General features: G+C 44.9%; 1 protein-coding gene across 1 annotated transcript in view; it reads left to right on the top strand.

The window, feature by feature from the left end:
* The window catches only part of LOC142583637 (cell adhesion molecule Dscam1-like), a 215,639-nt gene that overhangs the window by 597 nt on the left and 192,880 nt on the right, over positions 1-22,162 (top strand). The gene's annotated exons all lie outside the window — the stretch shown is intronic.

Consider the following 22,162-nt stretch of genomic DNA (forward strand, 5'->3'; position numbering starts at 1 on the left):
ACAGATTGAAAGAACGCATTGTAAGATACAGTTATAAAGTTTACGGCGTTTCCTCGGCAGACCTCTGACGACCGAACACCGTAGGTCTCAACATCGTATCTTGCACCATGTTTTCTTCAATCTTTCTTTATTCGTTGCAGAGTTTCGCAAAACTTAGCTGGATGACCCTATACATTCATCGTCTTCGCTGTAAAGCATGAGTGCGGAAGCCCAACGTTGTTGTCACACTCGACTGTTTCTTTTTGTGTGTGTGTCTGTGAAAAGCGCGTGATTATCCCAACGGTGGAAGACACTAAACCTTGCTGTCACATGATCACTCTTCCTGGTTTCAATTTTGTACCGCGATGCTGCCTCCGTGCTTTTTCTTTTTCCTTCTTCCATGGTTGCGAGTAACGGTTATCCCGTACAGGTCGCATAGGCACTGAGTAGTATCTCTACACTTCTACAGTGGTGAAGAAAATGTAGAGGAAAAACATGTAGTGGTGCTGAAAGACGTGCTTTCGGCGAGCACATTCCTCCCGTGAAAGGTGGCGGGGTCGAGTTAGAAGGCACGACAAATATTTTTTTTATATTATTTACGGGCACTTGTATTCACAATACATTACAAACAAAACTGCTCAAACTTTGGAACTCCAGGACTGCCGTAGCTAACAGGTTCCGAAAACAAGGTGTGGCAGTCACGTTAATTCAAATTGAAGTGGTCTGCATAATTAACACGAACACTGTGTGTATAGAGCAACGGAGGTTATCGCGGTAGCACACACGCTATATACATAAATACGGGGGGGTGGAGGCTTGATAATTTTGCATACTTCCTGCTTGACCCAACCTGCGGAACAACTTGCGACACGGGTGAACCTGGGTGAGCCAGCCGCACCGCACCATCCGCAGTGGACCCGACCGGACCTGCCCTCACTGCGAAGAATCTTCATTGCTGACCTACAGAGCTCAGTCGTTGCACTAAACAACTGTATCGTTCCGAGAGGGACCCCTGAACACCGCAAAGCAATATACGAGCGCTTGCAGCTCTACTTATTAAGGAGCGAAAGAATTCACCTAATCTAGGCACATCGCCGGAAAAACCATGGGGGATTGCCTTTTAATATATGTACAATTTTAATTGTTCAATTAATAAACTTCTCTCTCTCTCTCTCTTCCTTGCATATCGCGCAAAGAAAGATATATTGCACCACTTTTACCTTGTGTCCGAAAATCGGCGCGGCCTAAACGTAGTCACATAGCATGTACAATGCGAGGCCTTGAATTTTAACGGCAGTGATAGTTGCGTAGCGACTTTATCGGAGTTTAAGGCGTAGCAGTCTTAGCCTCCAACGAACAGCAGATTTTCGATAGTCCATTGAAAAAAAAAAGTTTACTGAGCTATGCTCTAGAACCCAGGTACATGGAATTCAACGACGAGCAGCGAACCGACAGGGCCAATGGATCTTTTTTCTTTCTGCACAGAGAGGAGCAGGCGCTAAACATAGGGCAAAAAAAAAAACTCGCGGCAAAAATATTCCTTTGAATCATTGCAGACCAACCAGTTCAAACCAAGATTATGAACATTCTTGTTGCACCTACCAATTCAAAGTGCCGTTTCGTAAATTTTATTGTTTCAATTAGTAAGCAAACATGCAGCCACAGGACAACGATGCCAGTTTCACCAATGGGAACATTTGTATCGACCAGATAATGCAAGCATGCTCAAGCGTCTTGCAGCCTTGAGAAAAGCATTTGGATTGGCACTACTGGAACAAGATGTGACGCCAGTCTAGTTTGTAATCCATGATGATGCGCGCAGAAAAAAAAATATCGCGGGTGTTACGTGCCAAAACTACGATATGATCATGAGGCACACCGTAGTGAAGAACTCCGTGCTAATTTTTACCACCTGGGGTTCTTTAACGAGCACCCAATGCACGCTACACGGGTTTTCTTGTATTTCGCCCCATCGAAACGCGGCCGCCGCGGCCGGGATTCGATCCCGCAACCTCGGACTTAGTAGCGCAGCACAGAAGTCAATACGCCACCACGGCGGGTTGACGGTAGGCTCAGCGCAACAGGGCACAAAGGACCGAAAGAAACGACGAAAACCTTAGCGGCGAATTTCGTCGAGCGTGAACTTCTTGATTGTTTTTACTACGCGGAGTAAATAAACGTCAGTTGAATTGCACCCGTTGGTCATGTGCGCTTCACTTCTCACGACCTGCGCTAACAGCACAAACAGAAAAAAATTATGAGTCATTCCACTCCGTGAAGGCAGATGACCAGCGAAGCTGTTTAGCGCACGACACAGAGGTGACCCAGAATAATGGACGAAGGTACAAACATATTTATTGTCCTAATCTGCGGTCATTGTGGTGATATAGGTACGCACACACATTCGCGCATCACCTCCATTATTAAATGTGTCCGTCACGTAAGACAATGAATGGCTCATACCCCAGTAAGCAGTGGCTCATACCCCCGTAAGCACTGCCTCCCCATTACGACGACAGAAGAGAAGTGAAATTCCACGCTCGAGAGAAGGAGATTCTTGAGTATGGGAAGGAAAGGTTGGGGTAAAGTGCAGCGCAGTAACTGTCTCTCAGCAGAGGACACCTCAACCGCGCTGCACAGGGGGTAGGGAATGAAAGTAGGGGGAGAGAAGGAGCACCAGAAACAGCAGCACACCGCGGAAATGTGATGGAGCTAAAGGCGGTCGGCGAGGCCGACAGCCTCGGCGAATGTCAGGAGCGCACGTAGAAGTGTTGGAATGACGAGCGACAATGGAGCCAGCTGTGAAAGAAGACGCTCGAGCCATTGTTGATGAGGATAGTTCTTTTTTTTTTTTGCACTACGGAGCCAGCTGTGGAAGACGACGATGACGACGAACGCGCGAGCGGTGGCACCAGCGCGTTTGCGCGGTTGGCGCGGAGAATTTTTTAACGGTCCTTTTTGAAAAAGTTGTACAAAACATCTTTTCAAAAACATGTGTTTTACCCTTGTGCCTGGGACCTCTTTGGGTGCCACGTTTAACAAGGGTAGTTCTAGGGCGCGTTACAGGCCCGCGAGTCCATAGGTGTACATGCCATTGAGCTTTGACCCTTTCTGCACATCACCAAGATCGGCCCATATGATGATTTGTTTTGTCAACATCTTTTTTTTTTTTCAGATCCTAGCCATAGACAGCTTCGCTGTAAAAGAAAGCAGCGGTTCTGATGAACCCACACCGATATTCAGCCCGAACGACACGGAAGAGATCGTACAAAACACACACGAACGCACAGAGAAAAAGAAAGGTTCATGAGAATCTTCAAACGCTGGGAAAGGGCGAAGTATATTATGAGCAGCGAAAACGCGTACACAAATTTCTTGTTGCAGGTACTCCAGTTTGTCATAAATTCTAAGGATGAGTGTACACCTTATAAATAATAGGTTGTACAATATCGCAGAAGTTTGGTGTTTAAGTACACGAACATGTCGCCGAATAATTTTACATAGCCTTAATTTATTTCCATGTGACTGTAGTTCTTGCCCTACTTCATCGCACAGTTGAGACTCCAGCTATGCTTTACTATTCATGGTCACAAATTTATGCGAAAACATTCGCGGCGAAATACCCGCACCGTTTCTTTCTTTATTGGGATCTATACATGTATAACAACTGATAGAAACATTAAACGCCTCCTTTCTTTCTCCGCGGCTATCATATTTAATAACATCGGAGTTAACGTTGGTAGCATACTTAAAAAATCAGGTTTTCTCGCTCCCGGATATATTGCAGTGTCTCTAGGCATGAACGTGGTGCTTCCTTTCGATAAGCTTAAGGAATCTTTTATTTTTATTTCTTAATCAAGCGCATCGCATACATATTAATTAGGAGACTCGAGCAAAGGTTACGCAAAACCAGAAACTCAAGCGGCGAATGCCATGGAACACGCAATAAAAAACAAAGGGCTTAATCTGAAAAAACTAAGCACTTACGAAGGGATCATGTATGTTAGGGAGTGCCCGGAGGAAAACCGGGCAATATTTTGCATTAATCTGCATTTTGTTCATTAATACGCCGGCTCTAGAGCTTTGATCTTTCGCGCGAAAATTGGGCCTCTCTCCAAATAGCGTTCAATCATACGGCGAATAGCCTCAGTGACAGAAAAGATTCGCCAAATCTTGAAAGAAAGAAAATGTGCCTCATCTGCGCACTGAAAGCCGGCACTATCGAGGTTTACTGCAATCCATCAATTAGGGACCGTTAAATATCCACTCTTATTACACTCTAAATGCGAATTTATGCTCTCTCTCTCTCTCTCTCTCTCTCTCTCTCTCTCTCTCTCTCTCTCTCTTTCTCTCTCTCTCTCGTTTATCTATGTGTAATGTCAAGTGTTAGGAAGAACAGCTCCTGAGCTTTCGGTGGGATGCATTATCTCAGCGTTGTTGTTTTACCTTCTTTTTTTTCGTAAGTGCATTGAAATCAGGTCAGGTTAAATACTAATAAGAGTTCGCTCCTGCAAATCCAAACAGTGGATTCTAGTGCATGAAAGAATGAAGGAAAATGACAGACAGGCTCTTTGAGGAATCCCGGATTGGCTTGTCTTGCGGCACATCTAGCATGCTACTCCTGATGGCAATCATAAGAAATTAAATGACACGCACATCGCAAGCGACAGAAAAAGAAACAGCAAAGAACACACCATAAAAAATTTTGTACGACTAGATTAAAGTATCTCATTGGCACCAGTGTTTCTAAGATAGAATAGAAGACAAATCGCTCTAAAAATGATACTAGGTCCATTACCAACTGCGGGCCTTCAGAAATGAGCACCTCTTGCTTTGAGGAAGTTTTTCGAGGACAAGAATATTTTGTGGAAATATTAAGTTTCAGTTTATCCTAATAAACTAAATGAGTTATACAAATGTTGTTCTGAGTTCGAAATTGATTTATGTGGTGATCGGAATTTTTACGCAATGTGTAATCATGTTCTGTGCTTGCAGTGTAATTACATGTGTTGTGTGTTTTGGCTATTCAATGTGTCTGACTTTATATATGCGTATGTGTACTGAACTTATACACAAAACTTTGCGATTCATTTAATGTTACACTCTACAGTTTCTATTCCTCTGGTGTTCTACTGAGTGCCATATTTTGTGACATTATTGTCGCTTTCTGCGCATATGTGTTTCCTTTGCTAAGTGAAAACAAGGAGTAACCGGTACCGCCATAAAGGCGCCAACCTCTCCTAGTATTCATTTCAATAATAAAAGAAAGCACCTTTGTCGCGCTGTGTACCCACATGTGGCGCTTGCCCATACTCGTATGCGTAAACATGGCGAAGCGAGCAAGTGCCACCGATCAAGGCACAATAATCTTATGTATATTCACTGCTGACATTAGGGTGGTTCTTTCTGGTGCGGACATAGCTGCAAGAGCGGACTAAATGGATGAATGATTTATTCGAATGTAGTTGAAAATGTTGGCAACAATTCAGTGGCCTGCTTCCCGACAAACTATGGATTGCTTATTGATTAAAAATGAGCTGAAATGAAGGCTTGGAGGCAATAAGCAGCCCACTAGAGTTCGTTGCCGCGATTTAGCGGGTAAGGAGAAGACCTTCCCATATGCGCAAAGAATGCTCATCGCAATTGCTCTCGGAAGACTCGGCGATATTTGTCTTACAAAAAAAGAATTGAGGCATCCAAAGATTGTCCGTTGTTTCCTTGCAGAAAGCTCTGCCTTCTAAGCTACTTATCTTTTTACTTGTATAGAGTATACAAATGCTGTCCATAAATTAATGTTATTGACAAGTCTATTTACTTGATCCCCAACTTTCGAACAGGCAGTCTGTAGACATTTACCGTCAAGAAACGCAGAACCATAATTGCGCAGGCTATCTCTATAGACGAACTGCCGACTTCACACACACACAAAAAGAAAAGAAACAGTACACCTCAACAGACTGCTCAAATAATTTTTTGTAGAGGCTCGAACGCCCTTACGAGGTTCTGAGAACACACTTTTAGCGACTTCAAAAAGCGAAAAGCGAGAAGGCAACGGTGTCCGAGTTCTTATTGCTCAAAAATGAAAGCAGAAAGCGTTGAGTTCGCTCAATAAACTTCACGCGCCGTTGCTTTCACCTCGAACATAGCACTCGACAATTCTTAAATCTACATTTCTGTTTATTTTTTGTTGTTTCCTGCGGTAATTAAATCAACCCGCGGTAGACCGCCCGCAGTTCTAGCCATGGACGTCGAGTTGAATCCACGAAAAGAAATATTTAGTGCTCACTGGAACGCCGCAGCCTCACCACGCACTTCACTCGCTACTGCAATCTTTCGCAGTGTGCGCTAACTCCGTCCACTGAGCAGTGTCCACCCCCTCCTTCCATGTCGCCATTCACCCGCATCCCCAACTTTAGCAACCAAAAATAAAAACCTCTTGCGGCACAGGCCAAGCGGCAAACTAATGCGGGTCCATTCGTCTCCACGGAACGCGAGGCCACGGTTAATTAGATTCGCTACTGTGTCAAGAATTCAGGACAGTTCACCCTTTCTTTCCTCCCGAAAGCGAACAAACGAGCAAGCCGAGTCGCTATTGGTCTCGGCAGATGAGTTCGATTAAGTGTATCGGGCTCCCTCGGCCCCTGCCGCCATTCACTCCACGGGCACAGTGCTCCTCCACCCACGACTTCGCTGTCCTGGCGTCCGGACCTCTTTCCTCTGGTGGATGACGAAGGAGGGTGGCAAGGGGGGGGAGAGGGGGGGGGCGTGTGTTCGGGGGGCTAAAGTGGGGGTGGCCATTGTGCTCAGCTGCGGCTCACAATGGCGGTGCGCTTGGCGGTCTCTTTCTCGTCCCCTAGGGAGACTTTGTTATGGGTCGAGGGATGGCCAGGGCCGCCATCGCTCAGTCTCAATTTTCCGCCGGAGCTGTTCCGCTTACGGAAGCGCGCCATTGGCTGAGATTGCGCCGCGAGGGAGAGACGGCGACCGCGCGGCATGTTCGCCGGGAAAAGCATCCCCCCTTTCTTTGTCCTCGTCTTCAATTCTTCAATATTTACTTTCTTTGGCTCATTCTGGATTCTATTAAAAGCGCGTTCTTTCCATCCAGCTAGGCCCCAAAGATAAGTGACTCTATCGCCCTCAAGGTTCCTTGCTCATTATCAACGGATCGCCGGAGCCTGCTTGTTCCCTTTCATAATAGGTGCACGTATCGGGAGCAACGCCGCGCGAGACTGTCGTAGAACGATTCCGCAATGCACTGGTTGGACCGAGGCGTGTTGCGCAGACAACGGTATTACACGCGGCACACGTCGGCAATCTCGAGATCCTGAGTGACGTCTCCTCCATATGAAGATTGTTGCTGTTGTTCGCAAGAGAGATTGCTTATCCTTATATGGGCAACATCTGTGGGTTTCCCTGTACGTCTAAGCCCCCATTGCTTTCTTCTTTTCTTTACCGCCGTAAGCCGCACCTCTCCCATTCGAATTCAAATTCATTATCATCTCAAGAATGAGAGAAGGGTAGGGAGAAAAGTGACGTTTCTCACTCGAGGAGAAACCGAGCCTCCTTGATACACGGAAAACAACGTGGACGTAAGGGCTAGTTCACTGAACGTAAGAAAGCATGAAAAGGTTTTACGCACACAAGTCATATTAGGCATGGACACCAATGCTATAAACACAAACTGCAATATACATAGACGGTTTTTTTTAACGCCCCAATTAAAATCGCATCTCTTTTCACAATAAAAGTGCCTCCCTTATATCACGCGGACTATATTGCTCAATTGTTATCTTTCTTCGGAATAATTTATTTCATAAGAGTGGGAGAGTGAACCGTAGTATTTGTCGTTCAAGGTATGTTCTCCAAGTGGAATGGTTCAATGTTGTTGGGGACGAGTAGGGTATGGAATAACATATGTTTCTAAACCAAAGATATCCAAGAAGGCGCGACTGTTATTAAGCAGTGATTGCTTATGTCTTATTGCTAGGTAATACTACTCGTAAAGTTTGTGAAGTGGGACAATGTTAAACCTTTTAAACGATTCACCGGTGTGTGCATAATAGACAACATCCATTTACCTAATCGCTTTCTTTTGAAGTTTGTATATATTATTAATATTGGCTATGGTTGTACTTCTCCATACCAAGAAACAATAATTGACATGCGACAAATATAAGCTGTTATAAAGCTGTTATAAGACAAACTGGAAGAAAGGAACGCATTCTTGTAGGCATATCTAAAACTTTTTTCAAAAATTAGTAATTAAATTATTCTCTTGAGGTTCCCATGACATAGTACAATTAAAAAAATGCTCCTAAATTGTTAACCGTTACCATTCCAATTGCCTCCCTATCTATACGTAATCTGTTCTCTGGAGCAACAATCTGTTTCCGCGAGTGAAAAATTACAGCTTTTGTTTTTTGTTGCATTAATGACTAATGACTTTCGTTCACTACACGCATTTAGACTCTAATGTAATGGTGATAAGTATAGTTAAGGTATCCAAACCGGTAAAGGAAATGTTAGTGTCGTCTGCGTGCATTATGTTTTTACGTTTATCACTGATTTTAACAATATCATTTATATATATAAGGTAAAAAGCAACGGCCCTAAAATGCTCCCTTGTGAAACCTCACTGGTTATTGTCTAGAGAGAAGACTTGCTGTCAGAGTCTATTAGAAAGTGTTTGCATGACTGGCACACATTTAACACTTTAAATCCTAAATTTTAAGGTATGGCTCAAAAAGAAACAAAGAAAACAGCTTGGTTATTCTGTTATAAAGTCACTCTGGGTAAGATGGGCAATTATAACCGAAGAGGCACCATGTGCTTTTAGAGGTGCCATTTTGCTACACAATTCATATCACTATCAAAGGTCCTCAGGGGGACATTTAACTCAAAAAATGCAACTTCTTTGCCGAGATTAAGATATTTCCTGGTGCCCCATGCGGCCCCAACTACTTCGTCAACGAAATGTAACATAACGATTAAAGATGTTTTCAGGCCCAATACTGCGGCCGGGATACGCGGAACGATTTTGTGCAGGGTTTCAGAGTAGATTTCACAACACGCAATTTCATGATGCGCATGAAATTTCAGCACACTCGGAGCTATATATAGCATTGCGGTAGTTGAGGAGTGCGAAAACTCACCTTGCTCTCAACATAAGGACGTCATGGCCAGTGTATCAACACGCTTGGTCCTGAAAAAAAAGAACAAAATTCATCCGAGAGGGTCCCACAAGTTCGCATTGTAATTCAACTCTTCTTTCTTTCTTTTTTTATCCATCTAGAAAACGAGACCTCTATGGCCACTCAAACTCGAGCATCTGGTGCTTATAAGCCAAAATTCCAGCCGTAAAAAGCACTACATCAGACGAACTTTTTTCAGAACTAAGTTGCCAGCATGTTACTAAGATTTGGACTGCGCTCTACTACTTCGCAACGTTAGAAATAAACCTAGGTTTAGCTGTTTAAATGCTAAATCTGGCCACTTTGACAGTACTGTATCTCTATTCTTCGCTTCACTTAGATTTCAATATGCGTGTTCGATCTGCATAATTCTTTAAGCACTAACAAAACACGGAACTAATCATGCTAAAAGAACCAATACGTTTCGTTAGCCATTTGGTTTCTTCGTCTTTGCTACAACCACTGTACAATAGTTCTTGCCCGACTGTTCCTTCCCTTTCGCACAGAAATTTAACGCATCAGTACTGCGAATTCTAATAAATCTTTCCTGACTATATGTGGCGACTGTCCAACATTTATGTATATTAAAATTAGTCCGTAATCTCACACCCGCTTAATAAGAACAAAGCGAGCCACCTCAAATGTCAAATACCACCAGAAGTTTGCAGGAAATGAATGTGGCGCTAAAATTATCATTTCCGCACACTAATAACTAAGAACGGTAATCAAACTTGGGAGAAGTATAGAAAGTGCAAAAACTGAAACACATCCCCTTGTCTCGCATCTCAACGAAGACATACCGCAAATACGCACTCCTTATCGAGAAACTGACATTTTGAAGTCAAGATTCTTTTTCCAGACCGTCATTTTGTACTTTCTAGGTCACGTGCTTGCAGAATTTCGCCAGCACAAAAAAAAAATCGCTCGGAAACAAGTTCGAACGAACCGAGCAAAAAAAAAAAAAAAGTATGAGGCGATTATAGTCGAGCTCAAGGAATCCCTATGACGTGACTTAATTAGCATTGCTAATGAATGTAAATTGTGATTTTTACCTTATTTTCGCATCTATTTTTGAATAAGGCGGAGACACCAAGAGGGGGTGGGAGTGGGGTGGTTGAGAGGGGAGGGGAGGAGGAACGTGCCCTACTTCTTCCTTTGATTCATGGAAGGCTCCGGTCTCGGGCGACGACCCAAGGCACCCCTGGTTCGCACCTTCGACGCTCGTACCTCGGCGGCAACGGGTCGCATCGAGTGATAAATGAACTGGGCCCCCTCTGAAAGATTGTTTTAACTACGCTTCATTTATGCGCACACACACACACACACACACACACTCACACACACACACACACACACACACACACACACACACACACACACACACACACACACACACACACACACGCACGCACGCACTGTACACAAAGACGGACGCACACGAGAGAGATACGTGTGCAAAGAGAGAGAGAGAGAGAGAGAGCATTTCAACGATTCCCACCAAACTAGGAATAAAAACAACACGGCACGGCGAATAGAATGGAGGGAAAGGGTCAGCCTCGTCTCACGAGCAAGAAAAGAATGAGAGACGGAGAGTAGGAGCGCAAGAAATGAATTTCACGCCCGACGTATTCGCAAATGATGTGCGAACCGCCAAAGCGGAATTGCGTATAAAAATGAACGCTGTATATATTCACTGCGGGAAGATAATTATAGCTCGCACGATCCCTTTTTTACTCGGCGAGGAGTTATATTTATTGTTTACGTATTCGTGACGATTGAAGAAAACGTAAAGTGCGCAAGAAGGGATGGGTGAGGGTTCGCCTCGTCTAAGAAGCGTTTTCTTACGATGCCGGATAATTTAATGAACCTATATTTTGTTCTTCTTGGGTTTCTTTTTGGATTTCAGGCTCTCATCTGAGAAGTAACCCGCTGTGGTTGCTCAGTGGCTATGGTGTTGGGCTGCTGAGCACGAGGTCGCGGGATCGAATCCCGGCCACGGCGGCCGCATTTCGATGGGGGCGAAATGCGAAAACACCCGTGTGCTTAGATTTAGGTGCACGTTAAAGAACCCCGGGTGGTCAAAATTTCCGGAGTCCTCCGCTACGGCGTGCCTCATAATCAGAAAGTGGTTTTGGCACGTAAAACCCCAAATATTATTATTATTATCTGAGAAGTGGCTAATCTTTACCGACACAAATGGTCAAGCCGCAATGCATTCATGCACATGAGGAAGGAAAATGTGGTGCAGGGAAAGCACAAACGTAATGCGAACACTAATAAATCGCCAAAGGGATTTCGAACATTTGTAGTAACCAAGTACCCGAACAGAGCTGTTTCCACAATACTGTGGAACAACTTCGGAGAGTTTCGTCAATAACTTCAAGTCTTTTGTTTGAAATCAGGCAACAGCAATATGATGTATGCTATCGAAGAAAAGTGCGGCTTTCTTAAGTACCGGTAGGACTTTCTTAGAAAATAAACTACAAAATAAACTTGCAGGATTGTGTTTCTTCGTGGGTTTTCTCTTTCTGCCTCGACAGCCAGAAAGAACTCCGTGCAATGTGCAAAATTTGCCGCGTGCCAACGTCGGGGTGCGCGATAAAGAACACCATGTGTTCGAAATTAACCCAGAGTGCTCCACTACGGCATCTATCATAACCTTTGTGCTGCGTCTAGATGATAAACGTCATCAATCATCGTCCTCTTTGGCGGGCTCCACGCTTTTCCGATGTTATCAGGGCCGCTGTGCAAGAAAACAAACATCTGATAAGCTCATTGCAGCTTCTGTGAAGTTTCGCCTGGCAAAAAAAAAAAGCATTATTTCTGGTGCGCGATAAGCGTTACATAACAAGATTGCTTTCTAGATAGACTGGCACTTGCTGTTTTTGTCAAAAAACAAAAAGACCGCGCAGCCGCCAGTACAGAATCTTTTTTCTTATATTATTTTTTTTACAATACAGGCTGTTTGGTGTGTTTAGATTGTTATAACCATCCCATGCCGTAAAAGCACATTGGCATGGCTTGCCATGCCTGAGTGAAACACAATAAGCCCCAGACAAATTAATAATGATGCTGGAATAAACAGCTGGTGTAAAGTCACTACATAGATGAAGAATATGGCCTAAGAGAGAGAGGGGGGGAGAGGTTATAAGGAATAGGCAGAGATTAACCAGGCTGAGCCCGGTAGGCTACCCTGCACTGACCTAAGGATGCTGCCTTTGCGAACATCAAACCGAAGCTGAAAGAAGCCCGAGGCATTCCTGTAGAAGCAAAGTGAGGTCGGTTGATAAAGCAATGTCGGGAGATGAAGGATTGAAATTATGAATTTATTAGACTTCCTAGAGCCCTATTGTAAATTATACAGTAAAGGTATTGTGTATATTATCAAATAACGAAAGGTCAACTTGCGTTGCAGCGCCTAATGGTGGCTTGATTTTGTAAGCGGTTGATAGAAGTTGTGAGGTGGTGGATCTAGCATTACAGAAAGCAGGTTGGAAATTAAAAAGCTGCTAGACTCAAGATGATCCGTAATGACATTGCAACTGTGCGCTCAATAATTTTGCAGCAATTGCGATTTTTGTACAATTTTAAATAATTTGTTTTATGGTAAACAGCTGCATGATGAGAGTTTGTGCATATGCACTGGCAGAATTTAATGCTGAGAACAACCTTACGCAGACACATGGGGACGACGATTGCAGGCTAACCACTACGCAAAAAGGTGCTAACCCTGAACTCATTCATGATACTATCTTAATTGTCCGATACCGTATGTATATATAATGAATCCAAGCTTTATCAACAGAATATGGAAAGTGTTAGCATGAAATGGCCACCACCCCTCCCCCAATAAGGAAGGACACTCTGGCTCAACCAGATAAAGTAAGCATCAAACACATCCGTGGGATTTAAGGAAACACGCGCTCAACCTACTGAACTAGGGGTTGCAAATTATTATAACACGCTGATTTGCATATTTCGATGAAATTGGCGTTCGCCAACGCATAACCAACCGTATCTCTAGCTCATTCTTTTTTTTTTTTTTGTAAATCTTTTCCTCGCCGTCTCGTGCACATCGCTCAACAAGAACTCGGGCTTGAACGTCATCTTCGTGTTAACCTACCACACACCCTCGGCACGTTTCCTGGGACCGCCTCCTCGTCCTCCCACTTTTTCTTTCTTTCTTTCTTCTTTCACGGTGCACGGGTTTCGCGAGTGGTGCAGCGAGTGGGGCCGACAGCGATATCCGTGTAGCCCGGCACGCCTCGAAGCCACTCGCAACAAACTGCTCGCAAGTGCATGCATATGCAGCGATCCGACGACGGCAGTGCACGCCATAACGCACACCACGCGGCGCTGCCGTCGCCGCCGCGACCGTCGCTAATCGCCCACTTCTCGCTAACGATCCTGCATATACGTGGCCCGTCGGCGCACACAGGCGCGCCCTCTCCCGGCTGGCGAATCCCCACTCGTGGTGCGGTCGCCGGCAGTTCCGAGCGCGACGTTGAGCAACTCGGAGAGGTGGGGGGGTCCTGCACTTGACATGAATAAAATCGCGCAACGGGCTTGAGAGCAAAAAAAAAAGAGAGGCACCCTTCTCCCCGTCATCCGCACACCCAGGCTATATGCGAACGCGTCGGCTGGCAACGCCACCCGACGTGAAGTTCCGCTGCCGCTGGAAGAAGTAAACGCGTATAAAACTCGGGGCCGATTTGAAACTGCGGCTCCAGCGGAATAGCCCTGTATGCCGTACATATATATATATATATATATATATATATATATATATATATATATATATATATGCGCTCCTATGCGTCTGCGCAATTGTGTAATGTCGGCGCACATCGCGTTGCGAAATCGGAAAGGAGTGCGCCGGTCCGTGAGTCGGAAAAGTTTCCGGGCCATTTGTGGTGTGAAGCAGGAAAAGGAAGTTTTCAGGTGAAGCTTGGCGACAATCAGTAGCTCGAGGGTGCCTTCGATCTGTGCGATGTTCGCACCCAATTATTTTTTTAATGCCCGAAGCATAAGAATAGCTATTTTTATTATCCAATCACAAGGTTTCGTGTTGTTGTTTATTTGCTGTTATCATACAGCTAAATGTTTCCGGTTTAAGCGCTATTTCTGCATATATGTCAATGTGTCCGTCAATAGCTGGATGCTTTATCGTGATTTTTCGTAACTGTCCATTTGCGACTGTTACGTTGTTATTATTTGTCGCAATCAGTATGATGATATTTTTGTGCTGAAATACGCCTCTCCGTGAACCTGAAGTCTACAGACAATGTCAAACTGCTTATCGTAGAGTCCTTTCTGGGGCCTTACCCATATGTTCGTAATTAATTATTTATATAAGTACTACCTTCCACGTGTATGGTGTCCTTTGCAGAGGCAAATGCACTTACGAAACGGCCGCGTTACTCGTCGTTTACATTGTTTGCTGGGAGAACATGCGAAAGTTCACTGCTAAAAATCTGGTCATAACATCAGTGACGAACACAAAGCTTTAAGAAACAACAAAAAAAGCTTTCGAAAAGCGTAGGGGTAACAAAAGCTCGGTTTGCAATGATTATCTAGAAAGTCTGGTTCACGGAAGTATTTTTGAGCAGTACAAGACATTCACTACACAAGGATGACGAAAATGGTGGGTTGGAACTTATCCATGAAAGCAGCGCACAGCAAGGTGGCTAACAGAGTGTTTCATTGTGTGGACGACTATTAATTCTTTGTTGACCGTGCCAATTTATCCAGATTAGGCCTACTGTCCTAAAAATATTTCAGGAAAGCGAAAATGGCCTTGATTTCTCCTGTGAGCTGCCAAGCCCAGGATGCTTCATTTTTAGGATCTGTCATTATCCTTCAAACCAGGGCACGTCGGTTAGTTCCATTTCCCTACATTTGTTAAGCCTTTGCTAAATTTTCCGTCAGCTTACATCAAATCACTCAAGAATACTTCAGCTGCACCTTGTCTGTAGTCTTCGTTACATAAGTCTTGCTTTGACGTCGCCGATGTCAGTTTCCTTAAGCAGATCAGACGCCTGAGATGTAACGGGAATTGTCACCGCGGTATTTTGCTAGCACCTCGGAAAGGCTGCTCAAGAACGTCAAAAGTTTCCCTTGGCAGTCTCTTGAGTCTGCTGCTGCTACCGCAGCACAGAGAAGGGCAGGTGCTATGCCGCACGTGCACTTCTGTCGCATCGTTTAAGGAAGGCTGCAGGATGCTACAAAATTGACGTCCCTGTCGTCGGCGTCGTCCACGTTGTTGTTGTTGTTGTTGTTGTTGTTGTTGTTTGTCACGTTTATTTTCCAATTAAGTTTTAGCAGCCGGACGGCGCTGATCCGATCATTTTCTCTTTCTGTGCCTTACAAACATAAGGTACAGCAGAATCATTCCTATAGGTAGCAAACTGTTTGTGAGCATTCGGGGTAGTCGGCACTGAGGTCCGTAGAGTCGCCACAATAACATAAAAGTCCCGTCTGCAGGACGAAGTCGAGACGTGCCTTCAAGAAAACAAAACGAAACGAAAAATAAAACAGTGCAGTCTGTAAGGTTGCACGGCGTCACGGCGAAACCTACAACAGCAGTTGCATAAAGCAGAGAGAGAATCGTCACTGACGCTTGTTTTCGATTCTTGCTCTAATGCTGCGTTTAAACGCTATTTGGCAGTATTTTTTTTTCTCCGCAATAAATGAGAAAGATAACACACGTGCTAAATAAAAGAAACACTAACAATTTTGTTCGCCCCGTGCTCGTAATGCCATTAATAAAGTGTTCAGAACAAATGTACCTAACTGTACCGATTTTCCCATAAGGAGCACAAATTGAATTGTTATGCCAGCCACATAGTTTCACGGTCTTGTTTTTCGTTTTTATTTTTAAATCCCTTTCGATCGTCTAACTTCATCGTTTGTTCCGGCCACATTTGTACCGCCTCATTCATTTTTTTTTTATCACTTCGTGATAGTTACTACAATTTAAGAACCCTCCGCAAACACTTCGTCATTCTTCAGAGCTCTCTTCGAGCGCCTCGGTGAATAGCGCCGATCTTATAATAGCACGTTGCCGCGGCGCAATACAGAGCAGGACCTCCGTGCTAGAGGTGCTTAGTATACTTACGCCTCTCACCTCTCTTTATTCTTTTCTCCCCATTTTTTCCCCGTCGTCGCATTCAGGAGCACGCAAAGTAGAAAGCATAGTCACGCCATCGCTACACCGCGTCGACGGCCACCACCAACACGGCCGTAATGTGGTCCCAGCTCTCGAGGGCCGTGACTGCACTGCTGCTGCCCCCGGCCCGCCAGAGCGCGTGCGTGTCGCCGGGCAATATATTTTAGGGAACCCTCCCCTCCGCGCCGTCTGCTCGTAATTAAATGCAGCTGCATCACTGCAAGGGGGGCGCGGCACGTTAATAAGCGCCCAGGGGCGCCGCTTTCGAGCAACGCGAGCAAACGCTTGGAACACCGCACGCGCGCCACACTTCACGTCGTAGTCCGCGCATCAACAACGGGCGTGAGCATTACACGGCGTGAGTCCGTGACATCATCGCGGCGCTGCCCCAGGTCGCAGCGTAAGCGGCACCTTTCTATTTATGCACTCGGAATGCGCGCCCTCGTCCGACGATTATTATTCGGACGCGTCGACATTAGCGGAATAAACAAAATGGCACCTTTATCGCCGGCTGGCCAAGCGTATGTAAACAGGACGGCTTCGCACGATTTCAGAACAAACGCGCGTTAATGTCATCGGCGCTCTTGCTGCAAACGGCGTTTGTGGCATCGTCAACCGTTTGTAATATTTCATAGAGGCGGCGGAAATAGCTTGGCTTTGTAGCAGTTTGTCGCCTTTTGTTTCTTCCTTAAGCGATTTTCATCGGCTGTCTGAAATCAGCTACAGGCACGCTACGACGTCTTTGTGAAGAAAAAAAGTTACCTTTTGTCGCTAGATGTACTGACACGCATAGATTGTTTAGCTTTTTTGCGATGGAAGTTTCTTTCCCGGCTTACTACTGTTACAAGTTTTTCGATCGGCGAAAGACGCGACGTGACTGTATTTAATGGCACAGCATGTAGTGGCAACGACGGTATATGTATGACACAAACTACAACGTGACAGTATGTGATGTATGTCACCTGAAGGAGTAGTGTGTTTTCTTCATTCGAAATACATTGCATTCATAGTAAAGAATTGAAAAGGAGCCGACATCGCATTGTGCTAATTGTCATATGTGTCGTTATTTAGACGACTATAATGCCAAACTGCTTGGCCTTTTAGGAATGTACCGGACGACATCGTGTTCTGCGAAATGGCACCCAAGCGTGTTATGCAGGCGAAGTCGTTTATAGATATGAAAATAAAAGTTTCCTACGTATAATGCGATAGCAATTATATGTACACTCTAAGCGAATTGTGATGGTCGTCATCGTCGTCGTCGTCGCCGTGATGTTCCGTACATATTTATATATATGTATGTATGCTACATGTATATCTACACCGTATATGCAAGATAATGCTGTATTACTGAAACGACGAAGTAGTACGAGCCCTTTTTATGGTCTTGACTGAATTATTCCTCTGAATTTTTTTTTTACATTTCATTCGCAGCGTCTGCCTTTTACCGTAAATGTTTTTCGCACAATTGAAAAGTGAAAAATAATATTAGTGAGCACAATCTGAAAGGCATACAATTTCACTGGCACCGCTCTTTAGGCAGCGCAGGGGTGTCTTCCCTAACCATAGAAACACAGCCATACCTGATAACGATTTTTGTCTATACTATCGAAACCAGGCACCAATCATATAATCTAACCATTAAGTTGAGCGATTCCTCTCCAGGGTTCGATCCCGAGTAAGCAGTGTGTCAAGCGAAACTGCTGTCCGCTCTCCCACGCAAGTGCACGAACATTGCAGGCTCCGCGTTTCAATCAACAGTGATGAAGATGAAGATGATGATGATAAATAAGTTATTTGTTGCTAGGGGCTCAATGCCCTCATTAAGGCGAAATCCTTCTATGGCTCATCAGTCAGTCGACCTTCAGAGTCCTTGAGCGAAAGCGTGTCGGTGACACGAAAGACACAAAAAGGCTATGAACCCTCGACCTTTGACGGGAGTCGTACCGACGACCATATGTAACAGTCGAACCTACGACCTTTGGCGTAAATGAAGGGGAAGTCAACTAAGGCACAGTTAATTAAGATAGAGTTAATTAAGGCACTCTAACCCTCGACCTTCGGAATTAAGAAGGATGACTAAGCGAAATAAGTGGGTGAGTAAGCGAAGTAAGAGGATGAATAAGCCAATTAAGAGGGATGACTGAGCGAACTAGATTAAGCGAATTAAGGGGTGTGTGTAAGTCATGCGTCCGTCTTTAATGCATCGGCACTTGGGTTTTAACCTTCAATTTGTCTTAGGGATAAGATAGGAGACCCCATGAACTTTTTGTCCAGGGCGTTTTCCTGGCATAAACCTGACGGGAAACCATCAGCGTTTGTCAGTGCAAACGCACAAACAGCAATGCAGGCATCATCATCATCATCATCATTATTATTATTATTATTATTATTATTATTATTATTATTATTATTATTATTATTATTATTATTATTATTATTATTATTATTATTATTATTATTATTATTATTATTTGTCAATCAAGGTATTATTCATTCGCTTGCTCAAACCTGTCGCGAAGTGGTAGTTAAAACTTTCGACTTAATATTGGCTGATCTATGCTTCGAGCTTCTATATTTTTCTTTTATTTTAATTTTTCACTCCGAGAATGTTTAAAAGCTCGAAATTAGGCTTGCTCTCGTCGCCCGTCGTCGTCACTGCTATTGTGTCATCGTCCGGCAACCTCTCAATTCTCGGTTTCACCTTCGCAAAATGTCGAAGGAATGCACACAACCTCTCGATCTCCGGTAGTCGCGGTTGTTGCCAAAATAAACCCCCTTCGACAATGCGCAAGTTGAAAGCCACGCGCGCTAACAGATGCGCTGACGCGCAACGCGGTTAACCATGCAGCCGCATTTCGGAGGCTGTACCACAGGCAGTGATGCAAATCATTTCTGCGGATGCCTGCAAGGGTGTAAGAAAAATCGTGAAAGAATAAAAATTTGTCATGCACTCCACGTCGCCGATGCTACAGAGTAAGATCAGTTACGGGCTTCTCAGAAAAACAGATTTCCCTTTTACAACTGGTCATGATGCAACAGACGAAGAAGACGTTGTGTGCATGGCAAACAAGTTGGTCTTGAGAGGGTGGCTGTGTGCGCGGGGAAAACCTGCTGCTGCTGCAGAAAATAATTATGATTAAAATTGAAGTAGGTGAAACTAACCCTGTCTGCGTTCCGTCTTCTTTCGCTGTTTTCCTCTAGTCGCGCAGCGCATTTTAATCACAAATTTGAACCAACTAACCCGCCATCAAGCGCTAGCGCAGTACCGTTCTGTGACTTCTGTAATTTCTTATTTTATTTCTTTTTGCGTAACGTCCTGCCGTTTCTGAAACAAAGTGTGTGTATCAAACGAAACTCGACTGGCCTACTTCATAGCTCATAACCCCTGTCCGTGTTAATATTGTGACCGTTGTAACAATACTAAGGTGATTACGCCCTCACTGAGTCAGATGGAGAGTTGTTACTAATAAAATAGGCGCAAAAGGTGGTAAAAATGATGCTGGAATACTGATAGAATGCACCGTTTCAGCGGTGTATCTTGTGGCACTAGGAAAACTAAAGCGAAAAGATCTGAAAGAGGATGAAATACCATCGCAGAAGCCACGCATGTTGGTTTACCTAAGGCTTCTTCCGAACACGGTGGAGTCGTGGTGTTTGAAAAATAATCGTTCGTAAATAAAGTTCGTTCCATATCTCTATCTCCTCCTTATCTATCTCTCACTGACTATCTCTATCTGCTTTCACTTCAAGCTTACGTTTCTCTCAGTCTATATCTTTATATCATTTTTTTCTCTATATTAGTCTCTCTTTGTATGTCTCATCACTATCCGTCATTCCCCCACTCGCACTGTTTATGTGTTTCTCGCTGTTTTATCTCTCTGCCTATCTCTTGCCACTCTATCCTCATCTATCTCTGTATCTCTCTCCGCCTCTATCAATCTCTATCTCACCATGTATCGTTCTCCCTCGCGCGCGCGCTCCTTTTCTCTCTCTCTCTAACTTCCTCCCTTTAGCTCACACTCACTCTCTTTCTATCTCTCTCTCCCTTTATCGCTATCTCTGTCTCCTTAGTCTGCCACGCGAAGTGAGCACTTCCCACAACTATTAAGCGTAAAGGAGAAGAACAAGTTGCACCTGTAGTATCGCTGTCGGTGCATCGCACTTTAGCCAAAATGATTCGTAAAGCAAGAACGCCAAACGAGATTAGAATTGGGCTGCAAGGGAGCCAATATTGTAGTAAGCGCAGCATTGAGCTACCAGTGCTTGAATGTTTTTTGAAGACGGTGAAGTAAGCGTTCTTTATCGAATTTCACTTAGCAACACGTCAGCAGAGTGCGCCAAGTTTCACGTACAGCATCGTGCGGGAGCAAGACGACTCTTTATTCCTGGAGAAACCGCCGCTCGAGGGCTCCGCTATCAAGACACTTGCATCACGTTGTTAAATCTGAACGTTACGCAAATTCCGTTACAAAAAGAAATCACGAGAAACAAAGAAAATGACAGTTCTTAGCTAATGCCGTCAGAATGCCTAATAACGCGGGAACGTCCGACTGTTTACTTAAAATCTAGTTAGCAACTGCGGCGAATGAGAAATGTCGAAAAGAAATCCTCCTGACGTTATCCGATGCCAAATTTCTTCATCTTACGCATTAGACTTTCGAACCAAAAGGCTTTCTTCCACCCTGCCTAGCCATTTGCCTGTAAACGCAGCGTAAACAAGAAAGACAGACACAGGGTCCCCAATGAGATATTTCTAATTCCCGCTTATCTGTCTTCCTAGCGCTCCGAATTCATTTAAAGTCCCCAATCTCTGCTCGGCCGCCCCGGGGTAAATGGCTGCAGCCATTGCTGCCTCGCGATTTGGAAAACGAAATGGACGGCTACATGCATACAGAAAATCAGATAGAGGCCACCCGATAAGAGCGAGATGGTTTTTCCCCTAATTTCCGCGTCAGCACGTGTTAGCTGCGCCACCTCTCCCTTCCTTTCCTTTATCTATTTCTGCCTCCCTAATTTCCGCTCTCACCCTCATTTTTCTTGCCTCTCTCTCTCTCTCTCTCTCTCTCTCTCTCTCTCTCATTCAGCTCTGCCGCACGCGTGCAAGCTGTTACTAATGTCATGGCTCCGCCACCAGCATCGCTAGCAGGCGAAGGTGCCTCCGCCTTCGCTGGCCGTTGTTGCCGCAGTCGCAAGCATGTGTACGGACGAGGCAGCGCGAACAACGCACCACTTCCTGCACGCGTCTTATTAGAAACCACGTTCCCCCACCACCGTTCCTCCTCCGCCAGCTGCTCTGCGTGCATCTCTCTTGCTCTTCAAACATTTAACATTGTCCTGATTCGCTCCGTTCTTTCTCTCAACCGCCCGTTGCCGGCGCTGCGCGCCTGCATTAAATGGGCTGACACGATGTTTCGGCGCACGTGCTTCTTGCTTGAGGTTGCTCTCTTTCTTTTCTTCCCCGTCGATTTTCTTATTTTGTTTTATTATTATTGATGCGAGTTTTGTTGTGCGGAGGCCGAGTCGGAGCGCATTTCTCAGCGAAAGGCGCTCGAAGGGGACCATTAATTTCATTGGGATAAGCAAGGGCCCCCGCATCGGCGGCAGCGCGGCCTCCCGACTTATGTGCGCTCCTGCATCGGACATGGAACAACTCGATATACTACCCGCCCCGTCTTCTTATTTTCTTTATGGCGGGCGGGCGAAGCGGGACGTTGGGGCTAGCGGGCGTCCGCCGCAGAACTGCAAGGAGCGTGTCCCGGCATCGAAACAAGCCATTCCCCAAGGCTCTCTCCAAACATGGGACGTTTCTAAATTACCCCCC

This window comes from Dermacentor variabilis, chromosome 5, assembly GCF_050947875.1.
Source record: "Dermacentor variabilis isolate Ectoservices chromosome 5, ASM5094787v1, whole genome shotgun sequence".
NCBI lineage: Eukaryota > Metazoa > Arthropoda > Arachnida > Ixodida > Ixodidae > Dermacentor > Dermacentor variabilis.